Here is a 25,780-nt window from a genome sequence, read left to right as displayed (position 1 = left end):
TGTTTGGATGCCGATTTTGGAAAGTTTTTGCTGGGATGGGCATTTAAAAAAATCTGATATTCGCTTTTGCGCCATTATCTCCTTGTATTAAAGTTAATCTTGTTCGCATTCTGTACAGTTCATGTCTGAAACCATGCGCTAGCGTCACGTGTTCATGAGGATTAGGCTAATCATCCCATATAGAAAACATCACAAGTAAAATTAATCATGTTTATAAAGATAAACATGGGTTTATTATAGCCCACGTACAATTTACATTTCAGAGATCATTACAAATAAATTATTAAATGCTAAAACTGAATAAATTTAAATGAACAAACTTGGTGTTGCATTTGCAACCATGTGAAAACAGGGGGTGCTGCAGCCCCCTCAGCACCCCTACTTCCCGCGTCCCTGAAGAAACAGCAAGTAAACACATTGAATCAAATGTTCGATTTTGAAGTAGACTGAAATTGTATTTTCTTGTAAAACTTACTCCAATAATCTTTTTGTTTACAACTTCAAAAACAAAAATTGTATTACAGTATAGGTGGACTAACAACTTGTCCTAACCAGCGACAAACGATGTGCAACACTACTTTTTTCCCATCAGTTTGTTTCTGTTTTCTTCAGCATTGTTTCTGCGAAGCTCCGCCCACACTGAACACTCATTGGATGTTGCAACCATGAGGTCATTAACACTGAAAAAGAATTGTATGGTTTCCTTAGAAACTATTTTCCCTCAGAAATTGCTAGTAAATTTCACAAACAACAAGTATCACGTTGAATTTTCAGTCTGATGAACAACAGTACATATATGGAGGTTACAGTCATCATTTGCATGTCTTAAAGTTACAGTAGCACACGGTTTAACTGTGAGAGTCATAGAGAAGATGGAAAATGGTCACGTAAAACTACATTTTGGTTGAGGAAACCTAGTGTAATCTTGTGTACTTCAACAAAAGTTTAGAAAACCTCCCTTTTAACTTTATACGGTTCATATATAACGCAGATGAAGTGCGGACGAGGCTGTAGCGCAGCAGTCGTGATGTTCGACAGAGTCAGTGTGTCAAACACAGACACCGGTTCAAACTCTGTCTGGGAGCTAATTAGTCACACTTCATTATGAGTCTGACTGAAGGTGATTGTAATAATTACACTGCGGTTTCCCTGTTTATTCGGTCACATGAACCTTTGATGGTGGCTTCTCGGGAAGAAAAAAACAAAGGTCATTGTTGCTTTTCTGCACAATAATAAAGCCGATCTGAGGAATCTCTTGAGTTAATGGGCCAGAACCATGTAAACAGCAGAATGCGCGTCATTAACACCAGAAACGAGCGGCCACCTCGTGTCATTACAGGCTGCTTCACCAAACAGCTGTAGCACATTATGGGATATCTGAAGCCCGACGGGGATGATAGAGGAAACCCTTAAGCCTGGTGCACTTTTTCACATTATGCGGTGAGATTTTGGGGAAAAGCCAAGATAGACCGCGTAGCATCTTTTATCACCCAGTGTTCTACACAGAAAAGGAAAGAAGAAGCATAGCATCTGGAGTCTGTCGTGGTTGGGTGAACGAGTAAACAAACTTGAGGTAATTTTGAAAGTAAGTTCATAATGTAAAAGAATGAAGACTTTTAAAGATATTTATGGTAACACTTTAGAACAAGGTTAAGTGCTTTAATGTAGTGTAATACAGCAGGCATCATGCTGAAAAATTTGATTTATTATTTTCTACACATATATTTTAACATTTCTAGTTGTATCAGTTAACATAACATAAATGTATTACGAGCAAACATGTAACAATAGTATGCCTATATTTGTAAATTAATATTCTGACGTTTTTCTCACAATTCAGACTTTTTTCTCTGAATTCTGAGTTTCCATCTCAAAATTCTGACTTTTAGTTTCCGCCAATAAATAAAAAAGGTAATTGCAACTTTATATCTCGTAATTATTTTTTTTTATTTTTTTTTAAAGCCAGATTGTGAGATATAAACTGTGCAGAATTTATTTTATTATTATTAGTAGTAGTATTATTGTTGTTATTATTATTTATCATGTGGCAGAAACAAGCTTCCATAGCATATCATATCTAATATAAATATGTTTTACTGTTTTTAATTTCTGTGCTCCTATTGGTTTTCATTAGATGATTGTCATAGCAACAGTCACACTGCAGGACTGTTACCCAAAATTTCAGTCAGAACATCTACATCCGAAATTCATTGCAAAGATGGAAAATGGTGAGCATGTCACACTCTTAAATAAATCTTATGATCTTAATATTTCCCAAATTAATCTAGGATGGCAAAATCATACAGTGTATGTTAGTCTTAAAACATGTCACGTCTTGTTTGATTCATGGGCAGTTAGAGTAAATTTTTAACCAGGCACAAGTATTTTAATCTGGGGGTTTGTGAATTTAGTTTAAAATATAGTTCGTAGTTTCATCTCTTTCATTTTATTCAAAGTCACACAAAGTTTAATCTTCAAGAAGTTAATATTGAGTGCCTTGCATTTATATATATATATATATATATATATATTTTTTTGCTTTGGAGTTTAGGGTTAATGCTTCGGAATTAAGACATTAAATTAGTTTTTGTTTTAAGGGTTGTTTTGTTTTAAGGGTTTTTTTGTTGTTGTTGTTGTTTGTTTTTTTTTGCTTTGGTGTTTAGGGTTAACGCTTTGGAATTAAGACACTGAATTAGTTTTTGTTTTAAAGGGGTCATATGATGCGATTTCAAGTATAGAGGACCTACAATAATGTACAGTATTTGAAAAATAATGTGTTTTTTGAACATTAAAGCATGTCAACATATTCTGTTACACCAAATACACAAAATAATGATCTTTAAAAAAGCATCATATGACCCCTTTAAGGGTTGTTTTGTTTTGTTTTGTTTTGTTTTGTTTTGTTTTGTTTTAAGGGTTGTTGGGTTTTTTTTTTTGCTTTGGAATTTAGGGTTTAGGCTTTGGAATTAAGACATTGAATTAGTTTTTGTTTTAAGGGTTGTTTTGTTTTGTTTTGTTTTTAGGGTTGTTGTTTTTTTTTTTTGCTTTGGAGTTTAAGGTTTAGGCTTTTGAATTAAGACATTAAATTAGTTTTTGTTTTAAGGGTTGTTGTTTTTTTGCTTTGGAGTTTAGGCTTTGGAATTAAGACATTGAATTGGTTTTTGTTTTAAGGGTTGTTTTGTTTTGTTTTAAGGGTTGTTGGGGTTTTTTTGGCTTTGGAGTTTAAGGTTTAGGCTTTTGAATTAAGACATTAAATTAGTTTTTGTTTTAAGGGTTGTTTTGTTTTGTTTTGTTTTAAGGGTTGTTGTTTTTTTTTTTTGCTTTGGAGTTTAGGGTTAAGGCTTTGGAATTAAGACATTAAATTAGTTTTTGTTTTAAGGGTTGTTTTGTTTTGTTTTGTTTTAAGGGTTGTTGTTTTTTTTTTTTGCTTTGGAGTTTAGGGTTAAGGCTTTGGAATTAAGACATTAAATTAGTTTTTGTTTTAAGGGTTGTTTTGTTTTGTTTTGTTTTAAGGGTTGTTGTTTTTTTTTTTTGCTTTGGAGTTTAGGGTTAAGGCTTTGGAATTAAGACATTAAATTAGTTTTTGTTTTAAGGGTTGTTTTTTGGCTTTGGAGTTTAGGGTTAAGGCTTTGGAATTAAGACATTGAATTAGTTTTTGTTTTAAGGGTTGTTGGCGGGGGGGTTTGCTTTGGAGTTTAGGGTTTAGGCTTTTGAATTAAGACATTAAATTAGTTTTTGTTTGAAGGGTTTATGTTCAAGTTTTAGGGTGTAAATGTGTTTAAGACTTGGTGTTTAAAAACTTCTTAAAAAGTTCAAGATTTGGATTTGGTCTGAAGGATTTAGTCTGTCTTGTTTTGTTTTGGAGTTTAGACTTGAGGGTTTTTTATTTCATTTTTTCAATGGAGTTTATGTTTTGTAATTTAGACATTAAATTGGTTTTTGTTTTAAGGGTTTACGTTCAAGTTTTAGGATTTAAATGCAGTTTTAAGGGTTTAGGTTGTTACTAATGGAGTTTCTGGTTTAAAGTAAGGTAGTAAGGGTTTAGGTTTAGTCATTTTGTAGGTTCTTTTATCGAAAGTGACTTAGAAATGACCAACATTGCAAGCAATCTCTCTCAGAAGAGCCAACAATACCACAATTTTAGGATTGGTTTAGCGTTACATTTAGTCTTTACTGTTTAGATTGTAGATTTTACGGTTAAAGGTTTAGGATTGCGGTTTAGAGAGAAGACTTTAAATTAGTTTTAGTTTTAAGGGTTTATATTCGAGTTTTGATATTTAAATGTGTTTAGGACTTAGAGTTAAAGAGTTCAGTGTTTGGATTCAGTCTGAAGGTTTTTTTAGGCTTTGGGGTTTAGAGTTTGGTGTTAAAATTGTTTTGTTTATGACTTAGTTTAGTGTTAGATGTTAATTGAGTTTTTAGGGTTTAGGTTGTTGCTGTTGAAGTTTAGAGATTAAAGTTAAATATTACGGGTTTGGGATTTAGATTTAGTATTCAGAGTGTAGGTTGTAGGATTTATAGTTTAGGTTTTACATTTGTTGATTAGATGCTTTTTATCACAAGCCATCTCTCATATGAGAGCCAACATTTTGTATATACCACATTTATACCACATTTTTAGCATTTTGGAGTTTAGGATTGAGGTTTAAAGTTAAGACATTATATCGAGTTTTAAGTGTTTGTTCAAGTTTTAGGATTTATATGTTGTGCTTGGGATTTTTAAAGAACGTTTTAGGATGTTTAAAGTTTGGTTTTTGTCAAAGGTACATTATTTTTAGGCTTTGGCCTCTAAAGGGTTATGGGTTTATTTTATAACTTAGTTTAGGCATAGAATTAGAATATTAATTTAGTTTTAAGGGTTTAGGTTGTTTTTGTTATAGTTTAGGTTTCAGAGTTAAATATGAAGGGTTTAGTATTTGATTTATTTTTTAGGTTGTAGGATTTAAATTTAGTAGATGCTTTTATCCAAAGTGAGAAATGAAGAACATTGCAAGCGATATCTCATACAAGAGCCAACAATACTGCAGTTTTAGAATTCTATTTTAGGTTTTAGAGTTAAAGATTAAAGGTTTATGGTTAGATTGAGTCTTTGGTTATAGGTGTTACGGAGCCGACGAGACGAGAGGCGTGCGGATCCATATGCAAAGCTTTATTCTAGAACATAGTCAAAACAGGCAAGGGTCAGACAATGGCAAACAGGTATATTGAGGGCAAGACACAAGAGTAGTCCAGTGAGCGGGCGTGGTCGATCTCCGGCGAACAATGTCCAAACAGGGTAATCCAAAGGGTTAATCCGAAACACAGGCTATGGTCCAGGCGAGGGGCAAACAGTATTCGAACAGGGCGAGACGAGAGGGGTAATCCAGGACAAGCGATAATCAGGAAACAGGCAATCAGGAAACTAGACGTGACTAGACTTAGACAACTAGAAACTCAAACTAGGACCGGAAACTGGCTCTGTAAAGTAGCTATCGACTAGAGTAGCAATATGCGTTTGCAATACTCGGTAGTGAGAGAGAGGAAGTCCATGGCTTATGTAGCATGTCTGATTGGATTCAGCTGTGTGTGTGTAATCAGTGCAATGGATGATGGGAACTGTAGTCCGGGTGAAGTGCAACAGTAGTGTGGTGCAAGAGTCCATAGTAGTAAGCGGGTGATCTCTGGTGGTGAGCGAACAGAAGTGCATGGACCGGATTCGTGACAATAGGCTTTGGAGTTAAGTTTTAGAATTAGTTTTAGTCATAAGGATTTATATTGAGGGCTTTGAAGTTTCAGTTTTAGGTTATACTGGAGTTTAGAAATGAGGATTAAAGGTTTAAAATTAAGTAGCCATGGGTTTAGCATTAGATTTCATCTTCAGGATTTAGGTTGTTCGCTTTAAGAGTTTTACAGGTGGATGTAGATTTAGTGCTCATGGTTTTTTTGTAGTGTTCATTTTTACACATTTTTTTATTTCACCTTTTTAAATTCAGTCAATATTTCATCGTTATTTTCATTAATTTTAGCCTGATTAAATTGTTTAATTTTGCTAAAGTTAAATAAAATATTTGATATTTTGTATTTGCATTTAAATTCATTCTGAATAATTTATTTTATTAAATAAATAAAATTTTATTCATTTAATATATGTATATATATTAGTGTGTGTGTGTGAGTGTGTGTGTGTGTCTTAAAGTGTATTTTCTTGTCTCATCATATTTTCATCAATGGTAATTTTAATTAAAACTGTTTATTTATTGCCATGATCCACATTTTTCATCTTGTCTTCGTTATCATTGAAAGATCAAAAACCCTCTGTTAATGAGCGCATTTGATGATATTTACACTATACTTTAAAGACAAATAATGACTTCATATTTGTATCATCTCTGAGAGGATTTAACAGGTTTTCTTGCTCTCTCAGTTATGTTGGGGCTTTTATTAATTATAACGCATAAAAGTGAAGTTGAGGTCCCGGAAGCACTGTCAACAACTGTTATCACTAGCGCTGTGATTGGTGGGATTAAATGTGCAAAGATGTGGGGCTGCTGTTGTTGTTGGTGTGGTGTGTCTTTAAGAGGGGGCATCGGAGCAGAAAGGGTAGGAGTAGATTGTTAGCTTGGTGATTAATACCGAACCCATCTGAATAGCAAAGCTCAAGAGTGTGGGCACCATGTTTAATTGGCCTGTTTGAGGCACGACCTCACAGGAAGAGTCGCAAGACTTATGTCTACAGGATACACACATACACACACTCATCCTCATCCTATTTCCTTTCCTTCATCTCTGATGTCATTCAGCTGTTTGTGTATTATAGAGGTAGGAAGCATTAACAATTTACGAAGATTGCTTTAGTGCGCCACGGACTTGTGGCTCTCAAGGTTGTGGAATACGGCGATAATGATCTTGTTCTACATTGATCCGCTGCAGTCATCCCTGGGTTTATATTTTTTTCTACATCCTGTTTGTCCAGCACATGAGTATCAATAAAATTAGAGCGGATGGATCTGGTAAAGTGCATCATCGGATCATGATGCCGAGCGGTTTTACTGGCTACTCCGGTCCATATAAGTGATCAAAAGTTTCTGACACACCCTGATGTTCTCTGCAGCTTCAGAAGAACCTCGCTTAGAACAAATTAGGAGTCCAGTTACATTTATTTAAAGGGGTAGTACACCCCAAAAAAATGATAATTCTGTCATCGTTTACTCACCCTAAAGGTGTTCCAAACCTGTATGAGTCACTTTCTTCTGTTGAACACCAAAAAGATATTTTGAAGAATGTTGATGACCAAACAGTTGACGGTAGCCATTGACTTACATGGTATGGAATAAAATTAATGGAAGTCAATGGCTACCGGCAACTGTTTGGTACCCATATTCTTCAAAATATCTTCTTTGGTGTTTAAGAGAAGAAAGCAACTCATACAGGTTTGGAACAACTTGAGGGTCAGTAAATGTTTACAGAATTTTCAATTTTGGGTGAACAAAATTTGGTGGTGGTGGTTACTAGGGTGTTAATGTTCCGTTGCTAAAGTGTTCTGAGTGGTTGTTAGTGCACTGCTATACAGTTGCTAAGGTGTTCTGAGTGGTCTCTAGGGTGCTGCTGTCCTGCTGCTAAAACATTCTGAGTCATTTTAAGTGTACGGCTATACTGTATGGTTGCTAGGGGGTTCTGGATGGTTGCCAGGGTGTTACTGTTCTATTCATAAAGTGTACTGAGTCATTTTTAGTGTTCTACTACATATATGGTTTCTAAAGTGTTCTGGTTAGTTGCCAAGGTGTTACTATTCCATTGATAAAGTGTTCTGAGTGGATGTTGCTATACAGTTGCTAAGATGCTCAAAGCGGTTGCTAGGCTGTTACTATTCAATTGATAAAGTATTCCGAATGGATGTTGCTAAGGTGCTGAAAGCGGTTGCTAGGGTGTTACTATTCCATTATCATGTTATTGTGTTGATACTGTATACGGTTGCTAAGGTGTTCTACAGCGTTACCAAGTCCAAAGAGTTTACTCCCACATCTCTATGATAGTCTATACAATTTTTCTTGTTGTATTGTCTGCCAGACAAAAATTGCAAGTTTGATTGCTTAGGAAAGTTATAGCACACAACAAAGCCGCACAATTTGAATTATCCTTTATGTCTGAAACACAAACAGTCAGAGGGCAGATGAGAAATGCTCATATTAAAATCTTTGACTTTCAATTGCAGACAGTAGTGTCTTGGCAAAGCTGAAGGAGACATTCAAGATCACTAGGAGAACAATCAGGAGACTCCAGCCTCCATTTGCTCATCGCCGTCTAGATATTAAAGACATCTCCGTCAGGATTTGTCTCGCCTATGGGCAGATTTGATCACAGTGGTATATGAATGAAAACAAGTGCTTTTTCTATACGTATACAATATGTGCATGCTTGTTTTGTCTCATTTCTTTCTCATCTCTCTCTCTGATCCACGGTGCCCTTTATGTGCAGCGAGAGTTTAATTCCGATCTGAGCAGCGGATCAGTAAGTGATCCTAGAGCTGAGAGATATAAATTCATTTCCCATGTCCCCCCTCCTGTTCTCGCCTGGTTTCCACGGCAACAGCAGAGAGACAGAGGGCAGTCTATTGGCTGTAAAATCTCACGGTGCACTAATGAAAACGCTTCAGGAAGTATACACAAAAACACACCTTCATGCTCATTGACAAAAAAGTCACTTTTACTACAAGTATTATGTCTTTACAATGATAGTCTTTGAATTACTGTACCTATGCATGATATGTAAATACTATGTAAACTATGATACACAGCCAAGTACCATAGTATTACCACCTGACGCTGTCATAGCACTTTGTCATTGTACTTTAAGTGAGGCCAGTAACATCAAAGAAAACTGTCCCGAGGCGAGAGATTTGGTTCTTCTGATGGTGGTAAATGTTTTTCCGCTGTCTTCATACGGCGTCTGAGATGTGTCTTTACCTGACAGCCGAGCTGTTTACACCACAAACAGAAGACATTTTAGACAGGAGACATTTCTTGCTTACATGTGTCTGTGGAGTCATATATGAGGCACTGGTTTAAAATGGTGGCTTCCATGCGGGGAGAAACATGAAATATTAAGATAAATATAAACCTCTGGAGTGTAAATATCAGAGAGTAACACAACAGCGTGTCTACCTTCAAAACAATGAGCTCTAAGGAATATAGAGGGATTCTTATGGGCTTCGCTACCTGCTGGGTAAACATTCTGTCTCCTTAACGCATTCAAAACCCAATAATGGAATAAAAGAAGTATGTTGGCGACAGAAAATTATATGTTAACGCCAACAAATCAAAACTGACCCCGTTTACTTTTGTAACGTACGTTCTCTGTGTCATTGTGCGCGACCCATCGGTGCGTGTTTTTCCAGAGAAGAGAATGTTTATCTTTGTAATGTTTTTCATCAGAATGTAATAACTTGCTCATCCTCTGAAACAGATTTCCTTTTCGGATGATGTCACAAATCCCTCTTGCTTTCAGCCCCTCGCGTTCAATCACCTGGCTTCATGCTGGTATGCAACACTTTTTTTTTACAATTCAGTCCGTTCCTGATTGATAAAATCAAGTTCTTCTTCATGTATTTTTTATGTATTTTCATTTCAGATTGCTGAATTAAAATGGGTTGCTTTCATGTTGATGTAAAACCAAGGTTTTGTGCTGCTCAGTGAAGATCCAAACACATGCGAGAACAACAAGAGATACATTAAATACTGTTACATCCAATTCTGTTGATTTCTGTAGATGTGATATCAGTTTAATACTTCAATTGAAATGATAATAATTTAAATTATGACCCAATTTTATCACATTTTTAAAAAATGTGAATTTAGACAAAAAAATGTATTTAGTTTTAATGAAATTAGATCAGTCAACTATAATAGTAAATTCTTCAGACTTTGTAATAATTTTAATCAATAAATCAGTATATGTTCGAGGTTAAATTGGACTTGATTATATTTACTAATTTTGTTGAAATCTTTCAACATTTTTTTAAAAATATGATCAGTTATGATAGTGTTCATTTTATAGTGATTTTCATTCAATATGATCAATAATCCTATCCATTTTTGTTGCTTTCTGTATATTTTCCAAGAATTATACTTCATATATTCTTAATCGATTAGATTTAAAGTCTTATTCTGTTGAAATATGCCGTTTTTGTAATAATTGTATTCAAATATGATCAATAAAGTCCACTTTTGGTTGAATTATGACTATTTTCCAAAGAATTACAATTGTACTTGATTATATTTAAAGTCTAATTCTGTAGAAATCTTTCAGTGTCAAGTCATTTTATTCAAATACGATCAATTAAGTATGATTAAGTCTATTTTTGTTGAGTTCTGTATATTTCGGAAGAAATTTAATTTTTTAAATCAGAAATTGTAATTTTCTGATTGATTATATTTAAAGTCTAATCCTGTTGAATTATGTAGAGTTTATAATAATTTTCATTATATATGGTCAATCAGGTCAATTTCTTTTGAACTCTAATTATATTTATACTTGACTGGTTATATTTAAAGCCTCAAATCTGTAGGGTTTATAATCATTTTCATTAAATATGTCCAGTCAAGTATGGTTCAAGTCAATTTGTTAAATTCAATGTTTTCTAAAAATTATAATTGTTTTTATATTTGAGTGATTATATGTCAAGTGTACAGTAATTCTGTTTAAATCTATAGTTTCATAGCAAATTTAATTGTGATCAATAAAGTATGATTACAGTAAGTCCGTTTTTGTGAGAATTTTAATTATAGATTACATTTAAAGTCTAATTCTCCTGACACCTGCAGGGTTTATAATCATTTCCATTAAATTTGATCAATTATGTGCAATTCAGTCAATTTCAGTTGAATTCTATGTACTTTTCTAAGAATTACAATTATATTTATACCTGATAGATTATATTGCATGTGTAATTCTGTTTGAATAGGTTTTAATTATCATCAATATTTTTTTTTTTTGTTGAGTTCTATGATTTCTAAGAATTTTAATTATACTTATTGATTATATTTAAAGTCTAATACTGTTGAAATCTGTAGGGTTTATAATCATTTAATTAAATATGATCAATCTACGTATGATAAGGTCTAGTTCTGTTGGTTTTATGATAATTTAGTGCAGAACTGAGGCGCGGAGCAGCCTGCACAGATGATTTCTTCAGACGGTCCTGACAGCATTAGAGAGCAGAGCAGCGCAGCAGAAAAATCAATAGCAGCCTGGATAATTGATGCTCAGAGTGTGTATGAAGGTCAAACACGACTGCTGACTTCATGATGCGCAGATTACACTCAGCTCTCTGATATACTGGGATTTGCTGATCAGAATAAACAAAAACTCCTGCGCATTTTGAAAGAGAAAACACGTGTACAGGACACATACTCTGATAGTCTTCGGTGTTCCTCCATCAGTCGCTGATCTATTAGTATAACTGACCTTGGCTTGTAACGTCTATTTTTGGATATCAGGTTTATGGAAATTACCAGGATCTGTGGCGTTTGGTCCTGAGAGCTTTCTACGGCCCGGGGGCTTGATTTAGGTCCACCCACCACATTTAGAGGCCAGAAAATGAATGATGGATGTGATTATTTTACGCAAACGCACTTTATACATACTTGACCTCCACTGGGTCAACTGGGACGAATCATTTTGAGGGCAAAAATTATGTTTAGTCCATAAATAGAGCTCTATTGGAGGAAATCCACTGCTAATTTCCGGTGTAGCAAAAGGAAAAAATGCTGCTCTGTTGACGAACAGGTTTCCGTTTGCTGTAATTAAGGAAGATAATGTTCCATCAGGGGAATTCATTACAGATAACATCTTGTTCAGTGTTATTGATGCTCAAAAGGCTAAAATAAACTCTACTAGTTATCCCGGCAGTGCTTAAAAATGGCAAGCCACCACATTTCCATAATACTGCGTTGGAAATATTTTATGTTGCGTTACGGTATTTATTATGTCAGAGGCAGCCGTTTAGTCGTCCATTCTTCATCTGTGAGTGTGACAGACAAAAACAGACCAACATCTAGTTGTTTTGAGGCAGATAGTGAGACGCTGTTGTTTGTTCAATCCACTCAATAGTTTGTGCTGCGGTTGGCAATTCCATTGATTTTCATGTTTATTGAGTGCCTGAGGTGACAGAATGAGTTAAAACAAATGAAATGAGAATTGTGTTGTTATTTACTTACCCTCATGTTGTTACAAACCTGTGTGCTGTTCGTTTTTCCATCAAGCGAAAGGAGAATTTTAGAGAATATGTACAGAGATGTCTAGGAGAAACCAAGAAATAACACCATAAAGCATTATAAAAGTTATCCATATGAATTTATTATAAGTCTTCTGAAGTCATATGATAGATTTGTGTGACGACAGACCATAATTTATTCACTGATCACTGAAGCAATGAGTGAATCATTAAGTAAGTGAGTTGAACTCAAGAACAGATTACTTTGATTCAGTCAACCAATAAGTGAATCATTGAGTCAATAAGTTGAACTCAAGAACTGATTCCTTTGATTCAGTGAACCAATGAGTAAATTATTGAGTCAATACGTTGAAATAAGGGGCTGACTACTTTGATTCAGTCAACCAGTGAGTGAATTATTGAGTCAATAAGTTGAACTTAAGAACCGATTAGTCTGATTCAGTCAACCAGTGAGTGAATCATTGAGTCAACAAGTTGAACTCCACAACTGAATACTTTAATTCATTCAACCAGTGAGTGAATCATTGAGTCAGCAGGTTGAACTCCACAACTGATTACTTTGATTCATTCAACCAATGAGTGAATCATTGAGTCAATAAGTTGAACTTAAGAACCAATTAGTTTGATTCAGTCAACCAGTGAGTTAATCATTGAGTCAGCAGGTTGAAATCCTCAACCGATTACTTTGATTCAGTCAACCAATTAGTGAATCAATGAGTCAGTAATTTGAACTCAAGAATCTATTACTTTGATTCAGTAAATCAATGAGTGAATCATTGAGTCAATAAGTTGAACTCAAGAACTGATTACTTTGATTCAGTGAACCAATGAGTAAATTATTGAGTCCATACGTTGAACTTAAGAACCAATTAGTTTGATTCAGTCAACCAGTGAGTGAATCTTTGATTTAGCAGGTTGAACTCCATACAGAGATGTCTAGGAGAAACCAAGAAATAACACCATAAAGCATTATAAAAGTTATCCATATGAATTTATTATAAGTCTTCTGAAGTCATATGATAGATTTGTGTGACGACAGACCATAATTTATTCACTGATCACTGAAGCAATGAGTGAATCATTAAGTAAGTGAGTTGAACTCAAGAACAGATTACTTTGATTCAGTCAACCAATAAGTGAATCATTGAGTCAATAAGTTGAACTCAAGAACTGATTCCTTTGATTCAGTGAACCAATGAGTAAATTATTGAGTCCATACGTTGAAATAAGGGGCTGACTACTTTGATTCAGTCAACCAGTGAGTGAATCATTGAGTCAGCAAGTTGAACTCCACAACTGATTACTTTAATTAATTCAACCAGTGAGTGAATCATTGAGTCAACAAGTTGAACTCCACAACTGAATACTTTAATTCATTCAACCAGTGAGTGAATCATTGAGTCAGCAGGTTGAACTCCACAACTGATTACTTTGATTCATTCAACCAATGAGTGAATCATTGAGTCAATAAGTTGAACTTAAGAACCAATTAGTTTGATTCAGTCAACCAGTGAGTTAATCATTGAGTCAGCAGGTTGAAATCCTCAACCGATTACTTTGATTCAGTCAACCAATTAGTGAATCAATGAGTCAGTAATTTGAACTCAAGAATCTATTACTTTGATTCAGTAAATCAATGAGTGAATCATTGAGTCAATAAGTTGAACTCAAGAACTGATTACTTTGATTCAGTGAACCAATGAGTAAATTATTGAGTCCATACGTTGAACTTAAGAACCAATTAGTTTGATTCAGTCAACCAGTGAGTGAATCTTTGATTTAGCAGGTTGAACTCCACAACCGATTACTTTGATTCCACCAACCAATGAGTGAATCGTTGATTCAATAAGTTGAACTCAAGAACTGAATACTTTGAGTCAGTGAACCAGTGAGTGAATCATTGAATCAGCAAATTGAACGCAAGAACCGATTTGTGAACTAAAAAGTCATGCCATTTTCTGAATCAAATGATTTATTTAAAAGATCCGAATCAGAAGAGTAATTCTTTCACAAATCAGACATCGCTACTTCTCTCACGAAGAGCCATGGCAGATCTCAAGGTTTTTCATGAATTATGACTTAAATCATCATATTATTTAAGAAGTCTTGAGATTTATTTAGTCCTCTTTAACATATGTAATCTGTCATAGTGATACTAAAAGTTGTATAAATTGGTGGTAAAACAATTTGGTGGTTAAAGAGTGACCAGGATCTCTTTAAATATTCCTCTTTTGTGTTTCATATTGCAGGTTTGAAACAGCATTTTGGTACACATGAATTTGTTTGTAATAAGCACAATTACTCAGCAGAGGATCTAAATATGCTTTCGCTTCTCTTGTGTGTGTTTGTGGAGGTGCTGCTTGCAGCTTTTTGTGTCTTTCTGGACGTTAAGAGCAGAGCTGGGTGTTCAGCATCGCGGCTTGTGATAAATGGATGTTCTGATTTGACGCAGACTCTGCAATCGCTTTCCTGCTGCGGTAGTGTTGAAAGCCGCTGTGTTCTGAAGGACATTCAGGTGAAAAAAAAGAACATTTCCCAGCCGTTCTCTCGGCTCTTCAGCCCTTCATTTGTCCGTGTGCTTGGAAAAACACGGTGTGTGGCTGGTACATGCACAAAACGAGAGTTCAAACTCATCAAACTCAGCTCTGAATTACAGTTTTTAAAACACTTATATACACCATTACAAACACAGAAACATTGTGCACATAAATAACATTTTATAAATAATAATAATAATAATAATAATAATAATTTTGTTAAATTGGCAGCTATAGACATTTCAATGCATCTTCCAAAAAAATTGCATGCTTGATTGAATTAAATTACAATATACGTTCATGACATACCTAACTGTTTACAAAATTATTAAATCAGTTAACTTTTTTTAGATTTGTATTTTAATATTGTCATTATTTATATTTTATATTTATATATAACTAATTATATTATTTAATTGCATTCATTTTATTATTTCATTTTTATTTTAAATTAACATTTTCATAATAAGAATTATTATTATTATTATTGTTATTATTATTTCTGCAATCGCTTTCCTGCTGCGGTAGTGTTGAAAGCCGCTGTGTTCTGAAGGACATTCAGGTGAAAAAAAAGAACATTTCCCAGCCGTTCTCTCGGCTCTTCAGCCCTTCATTTGTCCGTGTGCTTGGAAAAACACGGTGTGTGGCTGGTACATGCACAAAACGAGAGTTCAAACTCATCAAACTCAGCTCTGAATTACAGTTTTTAAAACAATTATATACACCATTACAAACACACAAAAGCATTGTGCACAGGCCACTTCAGATTTTTAGGCCTGTTAATCAATTAAATATATAACAGATATGCCAACTTTTTTTTTTAAATTCACATTTACCAAATTAATATATTATCGGACCAATATCGGAATCGGCCGATAATGGCTTTAAATCTAAATATCGGCATAGGCCCGATATGAAAATTATGCAATAGGTCTTTTCGATAAGAGGAATACATTAACTCACATGTGCTCAGGGTGTGCTAGTGATTAGATCAAGTCAGCAGTGTAGCTCATTCTTGAAGCAAAGTTTTGCCTGAATGATGATTAGATTCACGGTTTTGGATCTCTGCATTTAAACTGAGAATGCAGATACAGAATGATGTGTTCAGTGTATGATAGAGTAAACAGTAATAGCACGTGAAGTAGCGGCATCCTCCCCCGGGTCCTAATACCCGCTCTGTAAAGAGTTTTAATTCCGTAGGGGGCGCTGTTGGCCTACTTCTAATAAAATGAAAGCAAAATACACAAATAATATTTAGACTGTGTTTCTGATTAAATAAAGCAGTAACTGATGCCATAAAATCATAAGTATGTTTTGATTTAAAGGTCAGAAGCTATAGCTTACATGAACAAAAAAAAATCACAAACATGACAATTAAATTAAATAATTTTATATATACTGATTTATTCATTCATGTGTAATATGTTGTATTTTTTAAGCAAATTATAAACTTTTTATAGAATGTTTACAACTCTTTTGCTTTAGACCATTTACAAATGTTAGATCTTAAAATAAAATGTTAAGGTTACCACTGCATCTTTCTGAAAAAAGAAAATGCAGCGTTTGAATATAGTTTATTTATAGTTATTTTCAAATGTTCAGTGTACTGTCATTATAAAAGAACTTCATTATTGTTTATTTAATTCTAACAAATAAGTTCTTGTTAAAAACGAACCAAAATTAAAAAATAATTTGCTCATAATTTCTGCACAGGAGAGACTTGGTGTTGTTTCCAAACAAAAGGAAATATATCGGAATCGTCATCGGCTATCGGCCAAAATGAGTTGAAAAATATCGGCATATCGGATAAAGGCAAAAATCCAATATTGTGCATCCCTTATTATTGTTATTAATATTATTATTATATCTATAATTATTTTAATGATTACAGAAATATAATTAATTAAGTGATATTATGCTTTCATTAGGTGGTTCTTGGCGGAACGTCCTCCAGGAACGTCCTGATCCACCGGTCTGAGGTTGTTAAAGAGTATTAAGAATGATAAATGAAGTCTTTTGTACATTTGAGGGCACTAGAATGGCTGAATTCACAGTCTTTGGTGTGTCAGTCTCTCTGAATGGCAGCTCTTATCTCGGGGGGTGATGGCTGGACTGAGCCATTATTTGCCCGCTGTCAGCGCCGCTGGCCCTTTACGGCCCACAATCCTCTGTCTTCACTTCCAGGGCATTGATAAGGGTATTCAAACAGCGAGGATTGACTCCTGAGCTTCTGCTCAAACACAGATTCAAATCATATCATGATCATAGGAGTTATGAGACTCCTGCTGGTCTGATCTCAACTACCATTTAATTTTCAACTAAGAGAGCTACATCAATTAAACGACAGTCATGGAGTGCATAACAGGTGATACGTATTTTTAATAAACACATTTGACTTTCACTTATCCAAACATGATAATGTGGATTTATTTTAGGTATGGCTTGTTCAGTTTTTCAGAAAGTCTGTATAAGCTTGGCTACCATTTCCATGGGCTCGTGGTGCAAACTGGACTTTGATGGAGGAGCTTCTAGAGGCTCCCGTTCTCCTCTCATTTCTCTCTCTCATTCTCGATTAGCCCGATGAGTCGTTTCATTCTAACTGCTCATTCATCTGAAGGTAAGAGGAGAAAGCCGCTTCACTGCACTTTCAGCGCGTTCTGCTGGTGAGCGAAGTTAAAGTCCTTCCACAAGCATTTTTATTCTTTATATTCATGATAAAAAACCTTCAGCAGCTCGTGCCATCTGCTGCTGAGCTCAACTCGCAAGTCCTCAGAATCGCTGCATTTGTGATAAAATATTTGCTGGCCTTATTAATCATTCAGATGGGATGAAATTAAGGGTTTTTTTAGTGTTCAGAGGCAATCTGAAGCTCAGAAAAGCCATTTCTGTGTGTGTGTGTGTGTGTGTGTGTGTGTGTGTGTGTGTGTGTGTGTGTGTGAGAGTGTTTGAAAGTGGGTTCATCTAATACTCCAAACAGCATATGTTTGTGAACTCGAGTTCAAAATGAATCTTAAGTTAAATGTCTGAGAATTGTTGTGTTCTAATTAGATCATAACTGAATTTACTCTGAGATTTCAGAATGAATATAGAGACAACTGTCTTGAGAATTCTAGAGTTCTAAAAGAACCTATACTCAATCGTTTGAGTTATCATTTGAGTACTGAGTTCATATCAAGAGCCAACTGTCTGATAATTTTGTAGTTCTGTAGTTCAGGACAGATTTAGGGTCAGTCATGTCAGTATTTAAGAGTTTTGTCTGATAAATTGTTGAGGTTAGACTCAGTTGTAGAGTCAGTCATTTGAGAAATTGTAGAGTTCAGAGTGAATCCAGACAATTGTTTGCCTTTTCTAGAATTCAGAACAAATGTAGAGTCAATCGTTTGAGAAATGCTAGAGTACAGAGTGAATCCATACTTGATCGTTTGAGTATAGTGTTCAGAACAGATGTAGAGTCAATCGTTTGAGAAATTGTAGGGTTTAGAATGAATCCAGACTTGATCATTTGAGTATAGGGTTCGTGCCAGATTTCAGAGTCATTCGTTTTATAAAATGAAGAGTTCAAAGTGAAAATTCTAAAGTCCAGAACAGATATAGACTCAACTGTTTGAGAAATCGAAGTGTTTAGAATGAATCCAGGCTCAAACATGGGTATTCTAAGCTTCAGAACAGATGTAGAGGCAATCATTTAATAAATTGAAGAGTTCAAAGTGAATCCAGACTCAATTGTTTAAGTACAGGATTCAAAACAGATGTATACCCAATCGTTTGGAAAACTGATGTTTGAGTATTCTGAGATTCAGAACAGATGTAGACTTAAGCATTTGAGAAATTGTAGTGCTTAGAATGAATCCAGACTCAATAATAAGAGTATTCTAGGTTCAGAACAGATGCAGAGTCAATCATTTGAGAATCTGTAGAGTTCAAAGTGAATACAGACTCTATCGTTTAAGTATAAGATTAAAAACAGATGTAGAGTCAACCATTTGGAAAATTTTAGAGTTTAGAATGAATCATTTGAGAAATGTAAGAATTTAGAATGAATCCAGACTCAATCATATGAGTATTCTAAAGTTCATAACAGATGTAGAGTCAGTCATTTGGAAAATTGAAGTTTGAGTATTCTAAAATTCAGAACAAATGTAGACTTAAGCATTTGATAAATTGAAGAGTTCAGAACGAATCCAGATTCAATCGTTTCAGTATTCTAAGGTTCAGAACAGATGTATTTGGTCATTTGAGAATCTGTAGAGTTCAAATTGAATCCAGACTTAATTGTTAGAGTATAGCTTTCAGAAAAGATGAAGAGTCAATTGTTTGAGAAATTGTAGTGCTTAAAATGAATCCAGACTCAATCATATAAGTATTCTAAGATTCAGAAAAGATGTAGAGTCAGTCGTTTAATAAATTGTAGCGTTCAACGTGAATACAGTCTCATTGGTTTAAGTATAGGGTTCAGAACAGTTTGGAAACATGAAGTTTGATCATTCTGAGATACAGAACAGATGTAGACTTAAAGGCAGGTGTGTGATTTTTCAAAAACACTTTAGAAAACTGATTCGGGCCGAATAGCAAAACAAACTTGTAGCCAATCAGCAATAAGGGGCGTGTCTACTCGTGATGTGGAGGAGAGAGCTTTCAGTGCATGGGGCGGACATTAGCCGAGCCGAGCGACAGACAGATAGAGATGGCGGATAAAAAACAAAAGAGGAAAACGTCTGCGGAACGATAAGGCAAAGAAGTAGGACCCGTGTAAATATTGGATCAGCTTTCCAGCGCTGGAGAGAACACAAGGAGCGGAGGCCTGCGATCGGACACCGAGGTTGCTTTGTTTCTTCTCAATAGGTGAGTAACACCGTGTCTACAACAACTAAAGTCTGCCTACACTGGACGCGAGAAAGAGGTCAAACGACCGTTGAAAACCATTTGAAATGTGTGTCAGCACGTCATAAATAGAACCCGACAGCAGTTTTCTGTCGGGGATTTGTTGCGCCGAGCCGCTCACGTCCGTAGACACGGTGTAACATTGGTTTTGCTTTGTTTCACAGAACGAATCGTTGCCTGGGTTGCGTACGTATATGTGGGGCAGAGCTATCAAAATAGGGGCAAGACCCTTTTGGGGTAGGGGCGTGTTTGTTTTGGTGATTTCAAATATCAACATTGGCGACCAGAAATCACTTACTCTGCCTTTAAGCATTTGATAAATTGAAGAGTTCAGAATGAATCCAGACCCAATTGTTTGAGTCGTCTAAGGTTCAGAATAGATGTAGCGTCAGTCGTTTGAGAATCTGTAGAGTTTAAAGAGAATCCAGACTCAATCGTTAGAGTATAGGGTTGAGAACAGATGTAGAGTAAGTCGTTTGAGAAATTGTAGCTTCCAAACTCAATTGTTGCATACTTTAGGGTTCAGAAGATATGTTAAGTCAGCCATTTTAAAAATGAAAATTTAGTTCACAATACAGGTCATGTTCCTAAAAACATGCAACTTTACTTTAGCATCTGAATCGTCTAGAACAGCAGCAGTAGCCTCGGCCTTGAATCTTAGTTTTGTCCCGATCAGCTCAAATGTTCTGATCATCTGCGGTCAGCAGTGAAAGTCGTATCATCGACACATCCAGATTTATGATAACTCAATACACACTCCAAACCACACACACTCTAAAGAAATTAAGACCGTGTGACTGGACACTGAACTGGACTAGACAGCTTTGTCATGCAGGTCCGCTTAAATAAAGCATGCTGTGAACCAAAAGCAGTACTACACACAGTGCACTGATATGCTGTTTGTTTCCCCTTTTGCCCCATGGCTTGAAGTAACAGATTTCTCACACCCTGATTGTACACTTTAAAATCGAAGATCTTGTTATCCAGACGTCTGCTGTAGGGGGGTTTTATTCACAGTGGAAGTGTAGAGGAGATTTTGCCGTTTCAAAATCTGAGGTCATCAGATTACAAGCACTTTGTAAAGTTTTTGGGTATTCAGGCACTTCCGTCTGTTCTGCCATCGTTGGCTTTAATGAATAAGTCATCAAGGCCAGTTGCCACTGAAAAACAGATACTTTTTATGCTCTATACCACAAGAATTCCGAATTATAAGTTGGAAATTAATGGTGTGGTTGTGTAAGGCTGTCTGTCATCAGGTGTCGTGATATTCTACCTGAATATCCTGCTAAATTTAGTCCAGAGGTGTCATGAGCCGAGACAGTCGGTGTCTGGTTTGCTGATGCATGTCTACAGGTTTGATAAAACATCTCAACGACTTACAATACAAGTTCAAGCAGAAGCCCAGCTGAGTATTTTATTGCTGCTGGTTGAAAAAGGCCATTTATATGCCAAAGAAAGCATTGATGGAGCATTTGATGGATAGAAAATCATAAGATTCGCTTGAAATGCTGTGAAAAGAGCCAGGTCAGGTTGAACTTAAGGAATTCAGTGAATTGGATTTCCGAAAGCACAATTGATTGTATCCGTCTGTCTGCAGTTCTCCGTTCTCAGCGGATGCCTACAAGTGTGTCTTAGCAAAAGCTTAAAATCTGGTCGTGTACAGGATTGTAACTTTCACTTAAATTTTCATGACTACTGAAACTATACAGTGGTGGACAAAATTATTAGAACACTAGTATTTTCACCAGCCACCACTGTGTGTGTGTGTGTGTGTGTGTGTATGTGTGTGTGTGTGTGTGTGATGGATGGATGGATAGATTTTTAGGATTTGGGCGAATCTAATACTGTAAGTATTAAAAATGACATTATGAAGCCACTCAAATCCTATTTCCGCCTCCTACATTGCAGTTTTCATTTAGAAAAGTGTGCTTTATTACAGTGGCACGCATGCAGATACAATTGAGCTTTTGAAGGCCTCCGTATAACTGATATAAACAGCCACATAAGGTCCAATGTGACGCATCACATTCTTTCCACATTAAAAAACCCAGAACAAACTAAATTAAATCATCACTCATCACTGGTGGTTGGAGTGCAAGTAATGGTTATTTCTCTGGCTGCTGTTGTGGATGTGTTTTGGGTGGGCTAGAGGGGGGTTTTGATTCATGTCTCCATCACATTAGAACTCATTACCGCTGCTTTACCTCTACAGCGTCAGGAAACATTGCGTCTATTGTGTGCAGCTCTAGAGCAGAACTCCATGTTCCATCTCCTGTGTTAGTTAACGTGGCCGAATTCAGACTCTTGGTACATTAAAATTACCAGAAATCACTTCCATTCAGGAATAAACCTGAAGTATGATTACTGTAAGAATGGACAAATGTGGTTCTGTGGATGTGAGATATTTTCTCTGAGTATTCAGATGTGTTTTTCATCTGAACATTGGGAGAGAAAATGAATTAAATGTGACACTGTTGAAGAAGCTGCTTTAAAGCTGAAGTTTACCAAGCTGATCAAATTAAATTCAAACAGATACATTTACACTAAATAAAATGCATATATTTTCAGTGAATCATTTGTTTAAACCTGAACAGATTGTTTCACTAAAATAAATCAAACTTTGAAATGTTACATATTGTACGATATGTACGACTGAACAAACTGCTTCACTAAAATGAATCTCGCATTCACAATCTACTCTGATGACTATGGAAGCTTGTTTCGATCGTGTGATGTAAAAAATAAATAAGGTAATTACGACTTTTTATCTCAGAATTGTGACTTTTAAACCTCAGTTCTCATATACAGTAAACTCAGAATTGCAAGATATAAACTTGCAGTTGCAAATGAAGTCAGAACAGAATTGAAAACAGAATCGACTTTTAAACCTCAGTTCTCATATACAGTAAACTCAGAATTGCAAGATATAAACAGAATTGTGAGATATAAACTTGCAGTTGCAAATGAAGTCAGAACAGAATTGAAAACAGAATTGTGAGATAAACTCAGAATTGCGAGAGGAAAAGTCAGAATTCTTTAGTTTATATCTCGCAATTCTGACTTTTTTTCCTCTGAAGTTTTAGTTTACATCTCACAATTCTGTTATTTTTTTCTCGTAATTCTAAGTTTATCTCAATTCAGACTTTTTCTTTGAATTCTGAGTTTACATCTCACAATTCTGTTTATATCTCGCAATTCTGACTTTTTTCCTCAGAATTGTGAGTTTATATCTCACAATTCTGTTTATATCTCTCAATTTTGACTTTTTTCAGAATTGCACAAATATCTATCTATCTATCATCTATCTATCTATCTATCTATCTATCTACCTACCTATCTACCTATCTATCTATCTATCTATCTATCTTCTGTCTGTCTGTCTATCTACGTATCTGTCTGTCTGTCTGTCTGTCTATCTATCTATAACAACATGGTGGAAACTGGCTTTCATGACACATGCTCCACAAATAAAGCTCTTGTATGAAAGCTCCCTTCTTTAGTAAATAAATGGCCTATCTATCTATCTATCTATCTATCTTCTGTCTGTCTGTCTATCTACGTATCTGTCTGTCTGTCTGTCTGTCTATCTATCTATAACAACATGGTGGAAACTCGCTTTCATGACACATGCTCCACAAATAAAGCTCTTGTATGAAAGCTCCCTTCTTTAGTAAATAAATGGTGAAAAACAGACTTTCTGAGTCATCTGTCTTCTCCTTAATAGATTCATCACAGCGTCATTGCAGTGGTGAGTTTGATCAAGTCTTATAGAAATATATTTCATGTAAAATGCTCTGACAGAGTGTCCTGACAGAATCTTTGGAAAGGTGTCACACACAATAAATGCCCTTTGAGAATATAAAATGTGGAGCTTCAAACAGACGAGCATGAGAGCTTAGAGCACAGCATGGCTCCTGTCAGGGAGAAAGATTTCTGAGTTTTTAGGTAACAGTAGAGGATGTCATTTTTCCCCCTGAACACAGCCACGCTGAGGCAGGTGTTCAGAGGAGGTTGAAGTCAGCTGTGAATAGAAATGCTTCTGCCCAGAGGAGGAGGGCAAGAGGCCAGCGGGTTCTGGCTTCAGACACGCTGCTGTTGTTACTCACCCTTCCTTGACTTTTAACCCCGCCCACCATCTCCTGCTCTAGCTCTAAGCCCCGCACATTGCTCCTCCCCAGTCATCTCATCCCTGCCTGCCTCTGTTTCCATCACCTTGCTTCTGCTTGTTTTAACCATTCAGATGATTTGCAATAAATCACACATTAAATAACATACTAGAAAGTAAAGTTTGTCTACAACTTTGATGTTGACTTTACAACGCATGAAATTTTTAAATCTTATTAAAAGTTTGAAGGTTTTAAGCTTGAAGTAGCTTTAAGTTTGAAGTATTTTTTAAAAGCTTGAAGTTTAAACAATGGATGGACAGATAGGCTGAGACTGATAGATGGATGGATGGATGCAGTTTCTGCTGTGTTCTGGGTGTTTTTATAGATGGTTGCTAGTGTGTTTTATCACATTAATAATAATATTATAATATAATATGTTTGGTGATTAATTTTTATTTATATATATATATATATATCTAAAATGTATATGTATTAGTGCTGTCAAACGATTAATCGCAATTAATAACATCCAAAATAAAGGTTTTTGTTTACATAATATATGTATGTGTACTGTGTATATTTATTATGTATATATAAATGCACACACATACAGTGAATATTTTGAAAATATTTACATGTATTTACATGCATATATTTATATTCTTTTATATTATATATAAATATATTTAACATATAAACAATATATTTTTCATGAATATTTACATGCATTGTATTTATATATACATAATAAATATACACAGTATACACACATATATTATGTAAACAAAATCTTTTTTTATGCGATTAATCGCGATTAATCGTTTGACAGCACTAATATGTATATATTAATCAGTGTTATTTTAGTATTTTATATACTATTATTTTAGAAATTTTGTGTGCTTTTGTCATTTTTTATTAGCTTTACATTAAATCTTTGTTTAGTTTTAATCTAATTTGTAGTTTTAGTACCTTTAGTACTTCAAAAGTTAGAAGCCAAGATTTTTTGATAGTCAGTTGCCAAGTTTAAGTTTTTCATCTACTATTTGTATTATTATTATTATTATTATTATTATTTCAATTAATGAACATTTTCTTGTAATAGTATCAGTTTTAGTAAACAATAAAACAATAAAAACGCGTGTTTGTAACATGTACATGTAACAATCTTTTTTGAGTATCCTTAAAAGCATGACATTTTTAAGAAAGTTTAAAGAAAGCTTGACTTTTACCCTTTGTTACATTAAAAGTTTTCCATTTAGCTTTAATTTATTTTTTAGTTTTTAGTACTTCAACAGTTAGAAGCCAAGATTTTTTTTTAAATCTTATTTTTTAATTTTTTATTTCAGCTTTATTTTGATTAATGAAAATTATTTTTTTTAATAGTTTCGGTTTTAGTTTACAAAAACAACACTGATTTTCACATAAAAATCTTCTTAAAGGCATGAAATGTTTAACAAATAAATGAAAAAAAATTTGACTTTTACCCTGTCTGTTGCTTTGACGTCTCAGTGCAGGATAGTCCCTATTGAGGGCTTGGGATTGTGCCATCCACCATGACATAATTTCCTGTGACTCCAGACTGGTTAGTCATATTTACAGCTCAGGTGATAGCCGGGCCATTGAGATAAATGAGAATCTAATAGTAAGCTTCCACCCACACAGCCTGACAGCCCAATCAACACTCCCCTGCTTGTCTGTAAGCCCCGCCCCATTCCATTCATGTGTGCCAGGCTCTGAAGGCCGCTTCGCCACACAGCTCACTGGCAAGATTAGACCCTATTCTATGGAGAGTGAGCCGGCAATAGGCCTGTCAGCTTTCTGGCACCCAGGGAATAATTATGCTCGGACTGATAGATGGCCCTAACTGCAGAAGAAGAATGGAGTAATTCTCATATGTGCCCTACCGCAAAATGCCGGCGGCCATTAACTGGAATGATGGGGAATTAAATTCTTCTCAGTATTTTAACAGGATCTCATTTGCAGCAGAAAGCCGAAATATTGCGGCATACCTCTCAATTGTGTCATTTGATTTCAGCGGCCTTGCG

At 35.1% G+C, this 25,780-nt stretch overlaps 1 protein-coding gene and 1 long non-coding RNA gene across 8 annotated transcripts in view; one reads left to right on the top strand and one right to left on the bottom strand.

Moving 5' to 3' along the window:
* Positions 1-25,780, top strand: part of lingo1a (leucine rich repeat and Ig domain containing 1a) — an 81,992-nt gene that overhangs the window by 11,706 nt on the left and 44,506 nt on the right. The window contains exons 1-4 of one of the 7 annotated variants that reach the window (XR_001638360.1): positions 906-1,573; positions 2,135-2,228; positions 9,442-9,515; positions 9,607-9,794. The exons of 4 other annotated variants lie outside the window; for them this stretch is intronic. The gene's annotated coding sequence lies outside the window, so the exon portion shown is untranslated. Of the gene's footprint in view, positions 1-905; positions 1,574-2,134; positions 2,229-9,441; positions 9,516-9,606; positions 9,795-25,780 lie in introns of those variants that run through there. 2 more of the 7 variants (XR_001638362.1, XR_001638358.1) reach the window with 2 other exon arrangements.
* LOC107727477 (uncharacterized) lies at positions 5,768-21,409 on the bottom strand. Its single transcript, XR_001638364.1, has 3 exons — positions 21,385-21,409; positions 7,224-7,226; positions 5,768-5,875 (listed from the first exon to the last, which is right to left on the bottom strand). It is a non-coding gene; the product is annotated as an uncharacterized LOC107727477 (long non-coding RNA).

Source organism: Sinocyclocheilus rhinocerous, unplaced genomic scaffold (genome assembly GCF_001515625.1).
Source record: "Sinocyclocheilus rhinocerous isolate Xijiao unplaced genomic scaffold, SAMN03320098_v1.1 scaffold1605, whole genome shotgun sequence".
Classification (NCBI taxonomy): Eukaryota; Metazoa; Chordata; class Actinopteri; order Cypriniformes; family Cyprinidae; genus Sinocyclocheilus; species Sinocyclocheilus rhinocerous.
This window is presented reverse-complemented; position numbering and strand designations above follow the sequence as displayed.